Source organism: Ursus maritimus, unplaced genomic scaffold, assembly GCF_017311325.1.
Source record: "Ursus maritimus isolate PB19 unplaced genomic scaffold, ASM1731132v1 scaffold_14, whole genome shotgun sequence".
Classification (NCBI taxonomy): domain Eukaryota; kingdom Metazoa; phylum Chordata; class Mammalia; order Carnivora; family Ursidae; genus Ursus; species Ursus maritimus.
The window spans coordinates 54,837,234-54,854,221 of record NW_024423786.1 but is presented as its reverse complement, the minus strand read 5'-3'; the positions used below and the strand labels follow the sequence as shown (position 1 = coordinate 54,854,221).

The following is a 16,988-nucleotide window of genomic DNA, read 5'->3' as shown; positions in this document are numbered from 1 at the left end:
TGGCATACCATTCTTTCTCCCTCAGGGCTCCACAAACACTTAAGACGGGGCCTTGCAGAGCAGTCAAGGGTAGTAAACCTGTGGGGACAATGATCAAAGTGGTGGCTGGGGCCCAGAAAGGGAACATGAGACCCACCTTATTCTGAGTAACTGCTCACGACACCACGAAGGCACCTGTTGAGTGTTTATGGTCTGGGAGGGTAGAGTGCTGCCTCGCTTTTAGTTAGCTAAGGGAGCTCTATTAAGGACGTGGAGCGTGGGGTGCCCCTCAAACTCGGGGAGGGCATGTGTCGTGCGTCTCACACCCACTCTCGAGAAAGACTTGGTGCAGCAGTGCCCAGGTGGAGAGAAAAAGGGAGAAACGGGAGGGTTTTAAGCAGGGTTCGCCAAGGGACAGCCACATCTGCCCACTGCCTGCTTTCGTACGGCCCGCAGCAAAGAATGGTTTTCCCATTTTCAAATGGATGGAGAAAGTTAAAGTACTATTTCGTGACACGTGAAAATTATGTGACATTCATAGTTCAGAGTCAAAAACTAAAGCTTCGATGGCACACAGCCACGCCCGCTTGTTTGTGCACTGTTTACGGCGGCCTCCGCCCTAGAGTGGGGGAGCTCAGTAGCGGCAACAGAGGCCATATGGCCTGGTGTTAGCGACCGAATGTTTGTCTCCCAGAATCCAATGTTGAAACCTTACCCCTCACTGTGACAGGGCCTTTGGGAGGGATTAGGATTAGATGGCATCAGGAGTTCTGAGCCCTCAGGAGTACGATTGCTCCCCCACCCCCGCCGCCCAGGCAAGGGCACAGTGGGAAGGCAGCCGTCTGCAACCAGCCTCGGGGCTCTCACCAGAACCCAGCCCCGGCCACCCTCATCTCAAACACACAGCCTCTGGAACTGCGGGGGATACTTTCCTACTGTTTACAAAACACCTGGTCTGTGGTCCTTTGTTACAACAGCCCTAAATTATACACAAAGCTGCAAGTATTTACTCCCTGGCCCTTTACTGAAAAGATTTGCTGATTTCTGGCTTAAAACAGTGACTGTTTATTTCGCTGGTGATTCGTAGGCTGGGCTGCATCGCACCAGAAGTCAGCAGCAGGCCGCTCCGCCTCTGGAAGGCAGCTGGTTATCACAAGGACACTCTGGCGCCCTCCCTGTAGCAACTCGTCCTCCAGGGCCGGCCTTGGGTCCTTCATGCGGCAGCGTTCCCAAGGTGGAGGGGATGCGGGCAGAGGCTCCAGAGGCTAGAAGTCCAAGATCAAGGTGCCGGCAGATGCCGTGTCTGGTGAGGGACTGGTTCATGGACCACCATCTTCTTATGTGTCTTCACGTGGAGGATGGAGTGAGGGAGCTTTCTGGGGCCTCTCTCATAAGGGCACTCATCCCATCCGTGAGGGCTGCACCCTCACAACCTAAGCCCCTCCCAGAGGCCCCACTTCCCAGACCACCACATGGAGGACTAGGCTTCAGTTAGGATTTTGGGAGGCACTGACTGTCAGTCTGTGGCAGTGTCACTTCCACTGCAGTCCTTTGGCAAGACAAGGCAGAAGCCCAGATTCAAGGGCTAGGGAAACGGACATTACTTCTAGATGGGAAAAGCTGCAAGGTCATGGCTGAAAGGGTGAGGACATAAGGATGAAGGACAAGGACATTTTGGCAACCAATCTGCCACACAGAGGTTTTAGGTGTTGAGGGAGCCAAAACACCGCTCATGGCAAAGACTTCCCACAGGCATGGCCCACGTGGTTGCCAAAACCTAAGAAATCTGGCGTAGGGGTTCTTGCCCGGGGTGACTCTGCCCCTAGTGAACACCGGGTGATGCTGGGGACATCTGTGGTTGTCACAACTGGGGTGCTGCTCTACTCCCCACAGTGCCCACCCCAGAGTGACCTGCCCCAATGTCACACGTGCTGCTGAGAAACTCAGACCTGCAAAAATGGGTGAGGACACTGCAGGTTTGGGGTTGGGGATTGCGCCTAGCGTTTGGGAGCAAAAGCAGCCAAGGGTGCAGCAGAAGCAGTTTCTCCCCCCCAGGCTCCCCGCCACAGGTCCAGAGGGAGAACACCCCACCCCTGCTTAGGCTCCCCTTCATGGGGGGTCACTGGTCACCTCGCCTTCTCTCAATTTCCAGTCAGGCGGAAGCAGAGTCCCTTGGACTCTTCGGAAATGGCAGTTTTGCCTGTAGTCACTCGGGCTTCACAGGCGCCACGTTAAGGATCCCTGCTGGAACGGGGGAGCCAAAAACCAGTCGTCGAGGTTAAATGGCGAGTTTTACACAGCCCTGTGCACCATGGCATGTCTCCTTCTCTCGGGAAATGTGATCAATTCTCCTGGCAGTGGCACGGGCCTCTCCGCGCCCGCACTCGGGCACCTCCACAGCATAAAATCCCACAGGCACGAGTGAGACATTCCCTCCAAGCAAGATGGTAGAGAAGAGACGCTGAGGCAGAGAGGTTCTACACAAGGACGGAGCTAGAGTCACAGAGGTTTCAAGATTAGGAACTGGGAGAGCTACAGCCTAGTGGGATGGCTTCCAGTCCTGCTCTGCTCACTGGGGCCTTGAGAAAGTCACTTACTCTTTCCAACCCTCGGTGTACTGGCCCGTAGAACAGGAAGCCAGCTCTTGAGAAGGCAGGACAATTCAACAGGCACTCACGCGCTACAGCAGCTTGCACAGGCAGCGGCCTACAATGCAGTCCAGGGGTGCCAGGTCTCCCGATTTTAAGCAAGGCTAGAAATCAGGGTTTTTGCGAAGTCTCCCCTAATTTATTTTTTTTAAAGTTTAATCTCTATACCCAACGTGGGGCTCGAACTCATGACCCCAAAATCAAGAGTCACATGCTCCTCTGACTGAGCCAGCCAGGAGCCCCAAAGTCTCCCGATTTTTAAATGCTGGCAACCAATTCCAATAAAGCAAGCAACGAGCCTACCACACAGGCTGAAGAAGGCAGGTGTGAGAATCAAACGTGGTGTACAGGCTGCCAATTTCCAAGCCCTGATGGATGGGGAACAGGAATAAAGAACCACAGATATGCTCTCGTGAAGCCTCCCCTTAAGCCCGCAGCCGAACCCCTGTGCTAATATAGTTGGAAGTCACCTGTTGTTCAAAGGGAGGGTGTGCCACTGTACCTCAAGGCTGAGGGCCACTGTCCCCACGACGAGGACCCCGTGACAAGGACCTAGCTGGTGCCGTCTGCCAGGAGGGAGAAGAGCTAAGGCTGGAAGCTGGGCATCTGTTAGCACAGGAAAAGCAGTATTTAAGCACGTCTATGTGAATGCGGATCCCAAAGTCCCAGCTGACATCCTTGTCTTTGGGTCAAGGCAATTATCTTCTAATAGTTTTTTGGTCTAAATGTTTGCTTCAGGGCTCCTGGGTGGCTCAGTCAGTTAAGCATCTGCCTTTGGCTCAGGTCATGATCCCAGGATCCTGGGATCAAGTCCCGCATCGGGCACCCTGCTCAGCGGGGAGCCTGCTTCTCCCTCTCCCTCTGCCCACCACCCCCCTGCCACTTGTGCTCATGCTCTCTATCTCAAATAAATAAATTCAACCTTTAAAAAAAATAAAATAAATGTTTGCTTCAGGGAGGCAGGGTTTTTTTGAGTATATCATCCAGATTTTAGAATGCAAGGTTGGCAAGACTCGTTGATAACCATTTTGCTCAGTCACCTGATCAACGGGGACGTGGAGGGCTGGAGATGGAAGGAACTTGGCCGAGGAGGTCAGGTTCCCTGACCAGCGCTCTCTCCTGTGGGGCATGCTCTTGCTTGCTCCTACAAGGCCAACCATAAAAGAACACATGGACCCCGAGCGTAGCGCTCACTTCAGAAGGGTATGTCTGAGGAATCCACAGCAGGTAATGACGTGTTCTGGGTTTGCTGTAGCCGTGAGATCTCTCTGCTACACACCACTGTCAATGGGTCATATTCAGTGGGAACACGCACACGCACAAAACCGAAAACATTTAGAGTCCGAGGGGGAAAAATCAAGTGGAAAAAAGATCTTCCTGCAATCACAGTGCTGAGAAAATACACTCAGTATTATCCTTTTATATCCTGGACCCTTCCTTCCAGAACACAGCTCTTCACCTACTCATTTACCTCCCCTTGTCCTGGCATAAACTAAGCCTGACTGAGATAACTGCTGAGGACCAAGCAGCTGGAGCTCTCACGGCAAAGATCACCTACGCTGCAGTGCTGGTGAGAGAAAACTCGGATGCAGCACCCTGACCTCGGCAGTTTTCCAGGCACGTCTGTGACAATTCACAGGGCTGAGGAATATTCAGAGTTTAGATGGCATGCGGTGAACTACTTTACCCACTGCTGATACGGTCACTAAAGTCACTCATTGGGAAGGACATTTCCCTGTTTGTCAGTAAGATCATACTACTTTCTGTGTACACACCTATGTAAACACCCAGTGATGATCTCATCTGGCACTTCGGTTCGTGAGGTTTTTATATTCGAAATACACATATGACATACATTCATACTCATAACGATTCTGATTTTTAAAAATATTTTATTTTTTTACAGTTTATTTAAGTAATCTCTACACTCAACATGGGGCTTGAACTCATGACCCTGAGTTCAAAACTCAAACGCCCTTCTGAATGAGCTAGTCATATGCCCTGCAATTCTGATTTTTTTGGCAGATTTTTTTAAATTATAAAAGTCTTATGTACGTTCTCCAAGTGAAATGCCCAGTTCAGATCCAGGAACTCCCAGAAAACATCCCAACGTACTGAAAACGGGTTTGATAAACTAAATCCTTGGGCTCTTGAGAAGATGACAGAGAATTTCATTCCCCAACTCCACCTGCAACCTTCTTTAAACTGTAGTCAAGAGTCTCCAGCTCTGAATCAGGGCCAGCCTGGCTCCTCAGGACAGAGGCACTGGGCTGCTCCACATTCCTGAGGCAGGGATTCCTGAGGCTGGTGACAGGCGCGTCTCAAAGCTCCAGGGCGAGCCGGATTCTGGGTTTGGCAGCGCAACTCTTCCATCCTTCTGCAAAGGAACACGGTCCCCAAATGGAGGGTGGCCACAAGGTTAGCCCACCAGGCAGATGCTTAAAAATGCTGTCTTGATGATCTTATGCTGAGTAAGCCAAAGAGAAAGCATTCTTATGCGCCCTCCTAGAAGCAGTACAAGTGAAAGAACTTCCAACCGGGGTTATGATGGCCATGCCAGTCTACTGCTGTGAATCCAACTGATGAAAGGCCAACGTTTGAGGACTGGCGAGGTGTCATGTGTGGTTCCAGCCCTCTCCTGATGCTTTCAGGGGCAGAGAAACCTCCGTCACGTCCACACTGGTCTAACACATGTACCTCTTGTGTTGACAGAGGGAGGCAGGACTAGACAGCCAATGTGAGGTTCTTATGAGCAAGGACAACAGACATCCAGCTACTAACCCTGGATTCAACCAATGACATTCAAATTAAAAAGGAGCCACTGGTGGGGTGCCTGGGTCATGCAGTCGCTTAAAAGTCCCACTCCTGGTTTCGACTCAGGTTATAAACTCATGGGTCGTGAGACAGAGCCCTGTGTTGGGTTCCGCACTCAGCTGGGAATCTGCTTGCGATTCTCCCTTCCCTCTCCCCCTGTCCCGCCTCCCCCTTCTAATAAGTAAATCTTTAAAAAAAAGAAAGAGAGAGAGCTTCTCAAAAGCTTATTAAAATAGAGCTTCTCCTTTGCTTTTTAAAAAGATTTTATTATTTGTCAGAGAGAGCGAGCGAGCGTGCACAAGCAGAGGGAGCAGTAGGCAGAGGGAGAAGTAGGCTCCCTGCTGAGCAAGGAGCCCAATGTGGGACTCAATCCTGACCCCAGGATCATGACACCAGCCGAAGGCAGACACTTAACCAACTGAGCCACCCAGGTGCCCGAAAATAGCGCTTCTCCTGATGGGAAATCAAGTATTTCCCCCAAATCCAGCAGTTGTCTAATTTAGACTTAATAAGAATTCGAAGGCAAAGGTAGCCAGGTGTACTGTACAGGTGGAATTTTCACGAAACTGCTGAACTGAACGAAGAAGGAAGGAACTGTAACAGAGAGGGCCAGCCTGTCCCGTTCCACTAGTGTGGACCTCCTGCATCAGGCTCCAATTTCTAGATGTTTCCATTACCAAAGTAATTTAAACACACACAGAGCCCCCCTGGAGTTCCTGAGCTGCTCTCACTGAAAATGGCACTTGCGACTAATAAAAAGCGTTGCCAAAGTCCATTTTCCTCATGGGATTAATCCTTCATTCTAGATATCTGCAGCACTAACTCTAATTCTAAAAAAGCCTTAGGAGATTTAAAAGACCACATAACATACAATAATTGAAACTCACCATACCAACAAGTAATTGTAAACTTTTCTTATACGTTCAAGAGTGAATGTGCACCCAATTCTTACTGACCAACAATCCAAAAAGTTCAGATTCCAACCCTAATAATGGACGATATAAGGAATATTCCTAGGGGCTATGGTTATCAAGTTTAAAAGCCAAGAAAACCTACTCAAAATTCCTCTAAGAAAAAAACAGTTGTCTTCGCTTTGGCAATTTGTGAAATGAGCTTTGTAAATACTGTTGTCCAAATGCTACCATAAAGTCGGTATATATTCTCAAAATCTGTTATCTAATTAGTCTTCCCATGGCACGTCACATAAGAAATATATACTCTAAAAGCAGCTGAGGGTTCCAAGCAAAAGTCACTTCCCCCAGAAGAAAATGTCTAGTTGAAGTCATTCAGAGAATGCAGATGATCTCTTTTCAAGGTTTTCTGAGACTGAAATTTATTTTACTATGATACCTATGTTTCAGTTTTGCTTAAATTTACTTTTTTTTTTTTTTTAGAAGATTTTATTTTTGGGGCACCTGGGTGGCTCAGTCAGTTAGGCGTCTGCCTTCACCTCAGGTCATGACCCCGGGGTCCTGGGATCAAGCCCAGCATCGGGCTCCCTGCTCAGCAGGGACCTTGCTTCTCCCTCTCCCTCTGCTGCTCTCCCTGCTTGTGCTCTCTCTCAAGTAAATACATAAAATCTTTTTAAAAAATTAAAAATAAAAATAAAAGGTTTCATTTTTTAAGTAATCTTCACAACCAACGTGGGGCTCGAACTTATGACCCTGAGATCAAGAGTCCCATTCTCTGAGCCAGCAGGCACCTCTACTCTTTTCTTAAGGAATAACACATGTCCTTGGGGACACTTCTAAAGCACAGACTAATTTGACATTTCATTCAGGGTAGTTTCACATCCTTAGTTACACGTGAGTTCATGTTATCACCTAAGTCATCAGAATACAGACAGCAGCTAGGCTGAAATGTGTAAGCACATTAATTCAAATAAACAACAGATGCATCTGCCGAAGCCCAGCAATTACCTATTTTAACAGTGTAAATATTCCATTTCTCCTCCGGAAGGTAACCTTTTAAGAAAGTTGGTTTTTTTTGTTTTTTTGTTTTTATTTATTCGACAGAGAGAGACAGCCAGCGAGAGAGGGAACACAAGCAGGGGGAGTGGGAGAGGAAGAAGCAGGCTCTTAGTGGAGGAGCCTGATGTGGGGCTTGAACCCAGAACGCTGGGATCACGCCCTGAGCCGAAGGCAGACGCTTAACCGTTGCGCCACCCAGGCGCCCCTAAAAAAGATTTTATTGATTTATTTGAGAGAGAGCAATCGAGCAAAGGTAGGAACCGAGAGGGAGGAAGAGGAACAAGCAGACTGTGCTGAGTGAGGAGCCCCACTTGGGGCTCTATTCCAGGACCCTGATGATGACCTGAGCTGAGACCAAGAGTCAACACTTAACTGACTGAGCCGCCCAGGCGCCCCTCCCCCAGAAGGTAATCTTAGTAGACAGCATAACATTCCAGCGATTTCCCACTCATGAGAAGAATGCACTGAGAAAGAAAACGGAGGAGAAAAGAAAGAAGTGCTTCCGAGCAGAGGGTGAAGCCCTTCCAAAAGTGCATGCCTCTAACAGCCTCGGGACTAGTGGAGTCCTGCTTCTTTAACCACGGGCAGTAAGAACAGCACTGAGGGTGGTGGAAACAAAGAAGCATAAAACAAAAACACGGTGTTGCAGGAAACAGCAGGCCCCATCAGAAAATCCATTACTAGCCAAACACCCCACCTTAGAACCCACTCCAAGTACAGAAAACAGGAGGAGCCCCTCTACTTTCCGCAACCCTTATTTCCAAACCCTGGTCTGTTTCCTTGTGATCCCAGAGGAAAGAACATGGCAAATCAAAAGGACTGGGGGGAGAGGTCAGCCCTAACTTTCCACATATCTATTTTCAACGAGCTGAAACTGAAACGTGCAGCAAAAACATTCGCGTCTCGGTTGCGCGGAGGGCAGTCTGCGTCCTCGTTTCCTCAGGGCCTGTGAGAAACCGGCCCGAGAGGTTCAGCCAGGCTACAGCTGGAAAAGGATGGGTTCGCGGAGGTGCCTCCCCGCGGAGGGCTCGCTCTTGAGTGTCAGGCTGAAGGACGGAGGCAGCAGCGACGCTCCAAGGAAAGGCCCTGGAGAACGGCGTGGGGGTATTTGTACAGTGGGGATACAGCACACCCTATGTGTTTCTCCCCGGAGATCCCTCCTTCCCTTGGCTGCTTCCTATCTCTGCCCCCTATCTCTTCTCTAGTCTCCTCCCCCACCCCCAAATAATGCGTGGGTCTCCGTCCTTTACACCCACCCCACAGTTTCAAAGTCTCAGGTTCCTCTAGCTCTCCTTACTGTTCCCCCTCCCCTAGAAGCCCCTAGTGCCCACCCCCCCTTTGTCAGAACGCCCCCCCCAAGTCTCCGCCTGGCCCCCCAATCAGGCCTCAATCACCCCCGCCAACGTCTCTGAGTTCCCTCACCATCCCCACCCCCTTCAAGGGTCAGTACCCCCAGACCCCACATCCCCCTGCCCAGCCAGGTTCCGCCACCCCCGGGTCTGTCCCCCCTCCACTCCCCTCTTCTCCGCTAAGGTCTCCGTTCCACACCCTGCGCAGTCAGGTCCCTTCCGGATCCGCCCTCCACCCCCCGCGGCCCTCAGAACCCTCCCGGACCTCCGTCTCTCCCCCACCCCCGCCCAGGGGTCCCCGCGCTCGGGCCCTCTAACTGTGCCCCTCAGGGGCCGCCCTCCGACCAAGCCCCCTCCCCACTCAGGCCTCAGCGCCCCCTCAGGTCCGGACCCCCAACCCCGCCAGCTCTCCCTCCGAAAGCCACAGTCGGAGCCGCGGCCTCCCGGCTGCGCGGCCATCTTAGCTGGCGCAGGCCTCCCAGCCCGTGTCCCGCCTGGTTCCGGCCGACACGCAGACCCCCAGCTTCCCCCCGGGGCCGGGGTTGGGCCCGTGTCCGGCCGGCGGCGCGGGCGGCGTAGGGGCTGTTACCTGTACTGTGGGCCGGCGCCCCACGCGAAGCCGGAGAAGTTACTCGCCGCCATCTTGGCGTCTCCACAGAGCGCGAGCCAACCCGAGGCGCGAAGGGGCAGGGCCGCCGGTGGTGACGTTCCCGGGCCCCGCCCTCGCGCCGCGTGCTGCTCGCGCCCCGCCACGCGCCCCAAGCCCCGCCCCCCGCGCGAAGCTCGGGCCCTCTCGCTTCCCACTACACGTCTGCGGGCTGATTCTGCTTCGAGCCCCGCCCTTCCGCAAGCATCGCCCCTTCCTGGAGTCCCGCCTTCCCTCCGGCGGCTCAACATCCGGGGGCTCTACCTCGAGCCCCGCCCCTTCCCGGAGTCCCGCCTTTCCTTTAACCGTAAGGTTTTGTCGGAGGTTTCTGCCCTGGGCTCCAAGACCCACCCTGAGCGGGAGCCCGGAAATACTTTTACTTTGTGTCCCACTTGGATGGGTTTGGGAGTTCCGCTGACCGCTCTGGCTGAGTGCAGGTGGCCCCGTCGATGCGGCCACGTCCTGCTTGTCCCTTCGGCACCCCCTGGTTGGCAGCCTTTCGCGGGGCCTTCTAAGAGCCCACTCAGCACCTAAAATTTGCTGACCCTGAATTAGTGATTCTCACCTGTAGTGATTTGCCTCCAGGGGACACTGGTCGGTGTCTAGAGACATTTGTGGCTCCTGGCATGGAGGGGGTGGGGGCCCGGGACGCCCCACAGAGAACGACCCGGCTCCAATGTCCGGTGGAGAAACCCTACTCCAAGTTTAAGTCATTTTTGAAAGAGATTTCTTGACCCACCTACTACAACCGCGGCCACGCTGGGGCATGCAGCAGTGAGCAGAACTGCATGGTGCCGGTCCTTCTGAACTTAGGGTCAGCGAGGCAGATCATAACCAAACTATTCATTACAATTACAGGGCCTTTTTGGTTAATAACAGCTTGACCAAGATAGAATCCACATACCGTACAATTCACCCATTTAAAGTGTGCAATTCCGTGGTTTTTAGGACATTGAGAGAGTTGCACGGCCATCAGCACTGTGTGATTCCAGATAATTTTCATCACCCTGAGTAGAAAGTGTCTCCATTAGCCGTCACTTCTCCATCTCCCAGCCCCTGGCAACCACTAGTTTGCTTTTTGTCTCTATGGGTTTACCTGTTCTGCGCATTTCATGTAAATGGACCGCTACTTAGCCACAAAAAGGAATAAACTCTTGATACACACAACAACTTGGATGAAGTGCTAGAGAATTATGCCGAAGAGGAAAAGCCGATGCAACAAGGTTACATGCTGTACATACTCTTATGATTCCATTTACATAAAATTCTTGAAACGTCAAAATTACAGAAATGGAGAACATATTTGTTATTTCTAGGGGTTAAGGACATGGGGAGGAGGGTATGGGGAATGGAAGTGCTATAAAAGGACAACGTGAGGTATCCCATGGTGAGGACATCTTCTGGCTCTCGACTGTATGGAAAGCAATGGTGAGATTATACTATAATCGTGTAAGATTTTACCGTTGGGTAAATGGGGAGACAGGGTACAGAGGATCTCTGTTATTTCTTACTGCGTGTGAATCTACAATTACTTCAAATTTTTAAAACTTAATAAAAAAAAACAGTACATGTACCGACTGTGGAGGGGTGGTGTTCCTTTCCTCCTTGATATGAAGCAGGCACGGGGCTAGTTAATTCTTGGACAAAAACCATGGCAAGCCTAGGGTGCCAAGGAAAGCCGTATGGGTGATTTAATGGATGGCATTCTTCCACTTGCGTCTTCATGCCCATGTGTGGCCACCAGCAACAATCGAGTGGGTCTGGCAAATGCAGCTCTCCCGCCATGCCCTGGCTATAGTTCAGAGTGGTAATTACACAGGGCCTCCCTCCAATTCCCCGCAGCTCTGATGAGGTAAGGAAGGCTACATGCTTTATGCAAAAGCAGGTCTGCTTTAATGTTTTCTCTGGATTACATAATCTCGCCCCCCCCCACATTATTTACTACAAGCATTGTGCTAAATGCTTTGCATGCAAGATCTCATCTAGTCCTTACAATGGCTCTTAGAAGTAGATACAGTTGATTCTCATTATTGGCAGCAGCTCTGGGGGAAAAGTCGCAGCAAACCCTTGGGGAAACCCTGGGGTAGGTTCCTGCAAGCCTCTGGTCACAATATTTTCATCAACTCATCAATACACAATCTTGTGCCCTATGTGCTCTGTCTAAAGACACCTTATTTAATACACATTGTTGATTCACAGCCAACAACACTATAATTCATGCCTGAATGAAGTTTATCTAACACGTAGATTTTCTCTGTAAGCTGCATCCCAGCCTTCTTGTGCTCAGAAACACCAGACAGCACTGTGCACGGGGGCCACTGTAAACAGCAAAACCACCAACATAAACTGCAAAAATCATGGTAGTAAATAGATCCCGAAAGGGGCCGTTTACAACCTGGGCTGGAATAAGGAGGCAAAAGGGTGTCTTGTTCAAACCCAGCTGGGAACATGTATGGCCAACATTCAAATTTTTCACCACTCTGCATTGTCTGCAAATGACCCTGAAAGCACCGTGAGTATTGATTTGGGGGTTACGAATGTTACAGATGAATTTCAGCCAGTAGCCAAATTTATAAATACAGAAGCAAGTAATAATGAGGCCTGAATGTCCTTGTATTAACTCCCTTTGCAAATCAGGAAAATGACAGTCAAGGAGCTTTAGCAATTTCATTGCCTCAACCCAATTTAATGAGAACTATGTTTCAGGTTCTCCTCTAGGGCAGGGTTTCTCGACCCACACTGTTGATATTTCGGGCCAGAAAACTCTCTGTTGTGGGGGGCCTGTCATGGGCATTGTAGGGTGTGGAACAGCATCTCTGGTCTGTACCCACTCAATGCCAGCATCATCTCCATCCCCCAAAGTGATGATAACCAAAATGTTCCCAGACACCACCAGATATCCCACGAGGGGCAGAATCCCGCCCCACCATGAGAACCACTGGTCTAGGGACTCGAGACACAACAATGACAAAGTGCAACATCTCTGCTCTCAAGAAGCTTACATCATGGGAGAACGGCAAACGGGGGTGGGGAGTTAGTTTCATGGGCACAGAGTTTCAGTTTGGGAAGGTGAAAAAGTTCTGAGACGGATGGTGGGGATAGTTGCACATTGCGAATGTAATTGATGTCACTGAATTAGACACTTAAAAATGATCAGAAAGGCAAGTTTTATGTATGTATATTTTAACCACAATTAAAAATAAACCAGACAAGGGACCCCTGGGTGGCTCAGTCAGTGAAGCGTCTGCCTTCTGTTCAGGTCGTGATCCCAAAGTCTTGGGATCAAGTCCCACATCTGGCTCCTTGCTTGGCAGGGAACATGCTTCTCCTTCTGCCTGCTGCTCCCCCTGCTTGTACTCTCTCTCTCTGTCAAATAAATAAATAAAATCTTTTTAAAAAATAAAAATAAACCAGACAAGAGCCAAGCTTGGTTTTTGCAGGGCCTCCTCGGCCGTGGCCGCAGCACCACGGACAGCTCCCTGTGCTCTCTCATAGGGGAGGGACTGCGGCTTTGTAAATGGCCCTCTGTCCAGACTGCCTTTCTCCCGCTTCTTTATCCATCCCAACACTACCCAGTCCTCAGGACCCAACTCACATCGTCACTGCCCACCCTCCTCCCCGGGAAGTCTTCCCATGCACCCTCCCCCAAGCCACTCTGCTCCAAAGATGTCTCTAAATCAGCCCAGACTCCTTTGCCCATCTGTTTCTCCAAATGGGAGTTCTGCAAAAGCAAAGTCTTTCTTATTCAGACACTGGACCCCAGTGCCCAGCACAAAGACTGGCCTGGATTTTTCATTCAATTTGCACAAGTGTCTCTTCCCAGAGCTCCACTTCCTCCAGGCAGGAGTCTCTGGGCTCTCCCCCCCTGCTGTGGGGCAACGCCTTTCTGCCTTAGGCTTGGAGGGCACAGACCCTGATGCTGTGAGTGAGCAGAGTATTGTCTGATCTCCATGAGGGGAGCCAGCATCCACACATTCCACCTGCATCTGCTGGAAGTCTCCTCTATGCTGGGTGCTGCTGCCCTCTGCAGTGAACATGGCCATATACAAGACCAACTAAGTCAGGGCCCTGGGTGGCTCAGTTAGTGAAGCGTGTGCCTTCGGATCAGGTCATGATCCCAGGGTCCTGGGATCCAGCCCCATATCGGGCTCCCTGCTCAGCGGGTGTCTGCTTCTCCCTCTCTGTGCCCTTCCCCCAACTTGTTCTCTCTCTCTCTCTCTTTCTCTCTCTCTCAAATAAATTAAAAAAAAAAAAAAAGACCAACCAAGTCTCTTTTACCTTGAATTTTATAGTCTAGCAAGGGGGTCAGAGAATAAAAGAAGAAACAGGTCAATAATTTCAAATAGTGGTAAGTGCTGTGGGGGGGAAATCAGGCTCCTCAGTAAGTGAAAGACACACGCACTCTATGTCCCGGTAACTCCACTCCCAGGCGTGTACCCAAGGGAACTGAAAACAGGGACCCAGATAAGTCTGTGCACAGCCACGCTCACAGCAGCTCTATTCACAATAGCCAAACAGGGGAAACAGCCCCGACGTCCATCCACCAGTGAAGAGATAAACAAAATGTGGCTACCACCACAGTGGAATATACTGTTCAGTCACTGAAAGGAAGAGAGCACCGATGCTGCGATGTGGATGATCCTTGAAAAATATGCTCAACCAAAGAGGCCAGACACAAAAAATGACATAATGTATGACTCCATTTATATGAAATGTCCAGAACAGGCAAATCCACAGAGAAAGAAAGTGGATTAGTGGTTGTCGGGGTTTGGGGCCGGGGGATAGGGGGTTAGTTTAATGGGGACAGAGTTTCAGTTTGGGAAGATGAAAAAGTTCTGGAAACACACAGTGGGGATGGTTGCACGGCCATGGGAGTGTGCTTAATCTCACTGAACTGTACACTTTCCAATGGTTAAAATGGCAAATTTTATGTCATGAGTATTTTACCACAATTTAAAAATGAATATACTAAAAAAAAAAAATCGGACTGGGCAATCGAATGGGGTGATGGGGTGGAGGGCGAGGTAAGGGTGGTGGGGGAAAGCCTCTCTGAGGGCATTACTTCTGAGCTGACACCTGAATAATGTGAACATCTGCTGGAAGAGCGTTCCTGGCAGTGGGAGCAGCCTGTTCAAAGGCCCTGTGGTGGAAATGAACTTGACATGTTCACAGAACAGGTGAAAAACCACCGCAGCTCAAAGCAATAAGCATCGGTTCCTATTTGGGGCCATTCATTCATTTTCTGCTGTGAACAAAGTACCACAAACCAGGTGGCTAAAAGAAAGAAAGAGAGAGAGAGAGAGAGAGAGAGAGAGAGAGAGAGAGAGAAAAGAAAGAAAGAAAGAAATCTATTCTCTCCCAGTTCTGGAGGCCAGAAGTCAAAAATCAAGGTGCTGGCAGTGTTGGTTGCTTCTGGAGGCTGTGAGGGAGAATCCATTCTATGCCTGTCCAGATTCTGGTGGCTGCTGGTGATCCTTGGCATTCCTTGGTTTGCAGATGTGAAGACACTTGCCATTGGACTTGGGATTCACCGTAAATCCAGGGGATCTCACCTCGAGATGAAAGAACTGGATTCCTAATTCCATCTGCAAAGACCCCCCCCCTTTTTTTTTCCAAATAAGGTCATATTCACAGGTTCCAGAGGTTAGGACATGGCCATGTCTCGTGGGGGGCCACCATCCAACCTGCTACAGGTCTAAAAGTAGACCCAGCAACAGCACGACACACGCAGAGAAGCTTTCCCGGCACCCTGCTAAGTGCTTTCCTCCATTATCTCATTAAACACCCAAAAGTCAGTGCCATGATGTTTCCATTTCGCAGATGGGGAAACTGAGGCCCAGCAGGTAAGATCACTTACCCAATGGTGTATCCCAGCTAGTTAGCCTCCCAGACAGCGTTCGAACCTCCTTCTGATTTGATTTCAGAGGCGGAACTCTTTATGTCGTCCCGAAGTCCTCCAGGGCAGGGCCTCTGTGGCGCACAACTGCAGGGGGCGCCTTTCCCTCGGTGGCCCCCGAGCAAGTGTGTCTCGGAAGACTGCCTCCCCAGCACGCAGCTGGGTCCTCAGCACACCCGGCTCGGTCCACAGTGAGCGGCCGGCTGAGGGACCCAGGGAATGCGGTCCTAAGGCTATTTCCCCTCCCTCCCTCCCTCATAATCTAAGGAATGAGGCCATCGCTGTCATTTATTTATTTGTTTGTTTGTTCCTTGTTTTGTTTCTAAATCTGTGATGCGCCATCAGGAAATCATTTCCGCTTCTGCCCCTAGTGAGGCTCTTGGAAATACTCCCCTTTCAGCCAATGGAGAGCACCGGATTCTGGCAGGGGGCTGTGCTTTTTGGTCAGCCCTGCCCCCACCCACCCACCCTGCACACAAAAGCAGCATAATTAACTGTCTTAAGGCAGCGGAGCCTCCGCCAGCTGCCAGCTGGCGAGAAGAAAACACCTCGGAGGCACCGTCCGCGACGGCGGCAGGGGCCGCGAGCGCAGCCGGCCGAGGGGCAGCCGACCGCTAACTGCAGCCGTCCCCCACCTCTGGACAAAAGCGCCCATCTGCGCCGCCACGTTGCTCTGGGTGACCTTCCCTGGGTGCAGAGTCCGCCCCTGCGCGCGTCTTCCTCCGATGCTCTGAAGGCCCAGGGACTGCGCTCCGAAGGCGAGGGATGTCCGGCTGCATCCGCGCGGGGCTCGCCTTTGTTTGCGCGTAACCCGCCGAGACCGCCGAGGTGAGTCCACCTTCCTTCCTCCCCGCCGTGCCCGGCAAGGTTTGTCCGGAGACATTCGCTGCCGCAAAGCCCCTTCTGGCAGGTGGGGCGGGTGGGAGCAGGGAACCACGGTCTTGTGATTCTCTGGATGACAACACAGCCATGTCTCCCGATGCCGAGGAAAACCATCCGCAGGCATACACACCCACAGTTCACCTTCCGTGCCCACCGCTCACCTGGAAGGCAGAGGATTGCACCATTTTCAGGACATGCTTAGCGATTAGGCTGATAAAACCCTCAGCCTCTCTCTGGGACGCTTCCTAAGAGACCGAAATGTACACGTCCCATCTCTGTGCGTTTCCTATTTATAACACCGTGAGCGGATTTGGAAAAAAAAAAAAAAACCGACTTGCTAGCTGTGTACATAGAGGCTTGCCTATGGGGTGGGGAGGAAGGGAGAAGGTTGAAGACCGATTCCTCCTGCTCTGTCTGAATTTGAATGTGATATACCGGCCGTTCAGCACCACAGTGCCAAGCTCGTTTCTCAGCGGCCCCTCACTTTGCCTCATTTTCCATCCTCGAACGTGAAGTCAGGATCGTAGAACAGGGCCCACGGGGGACCCACCCACACCCCACATTTAGAGGATTGTGGGGCCAGCATGTGGCTCCACAGTCTCAGCTGTGGGTGGGATGGAGGGCTCGCTTCCTGGGGGCTGAGGTCACACCCAGCTGGGGATAAGGAAAACAGACGCAGAGACCTCTCTCTCCCGAAGGGAAATTCATTTCCATTGACCCCAGCTTTCCCTTGCAGTAAGGTTCCTGGTGGCGGTTGCTGCCCCGAGCATCAGGAATTTTTTTTTTTTTTTTTTTTTTTTTTTT

At 51.1% G+C, this 16,988-nt stretch overlaps 1 long non-coding RNA gene across 1 annotated transcript; it reads right to left on the bottom strand.

Annotated features, from left to right (window-relative positions):
* Positions 1 to 4,502: 4,502 nt before the first annotated feature.
* Positions 4,503 to 9,614, bottom strand: LOC121102570. The gene is made up of 2 exons (XR_005834663.1): positions 9,350 to 9,614; positions 4,503 to 5,004 (listed from the first exon to the last, which is right to left on the bottom strand). It is a non-coding gene; the product is annotated as an uncharacterized LOC121102570 (long non-coding RNA).
* Positions 9,615 to 16,988: the final 7,374 nt, after the last annotated feature.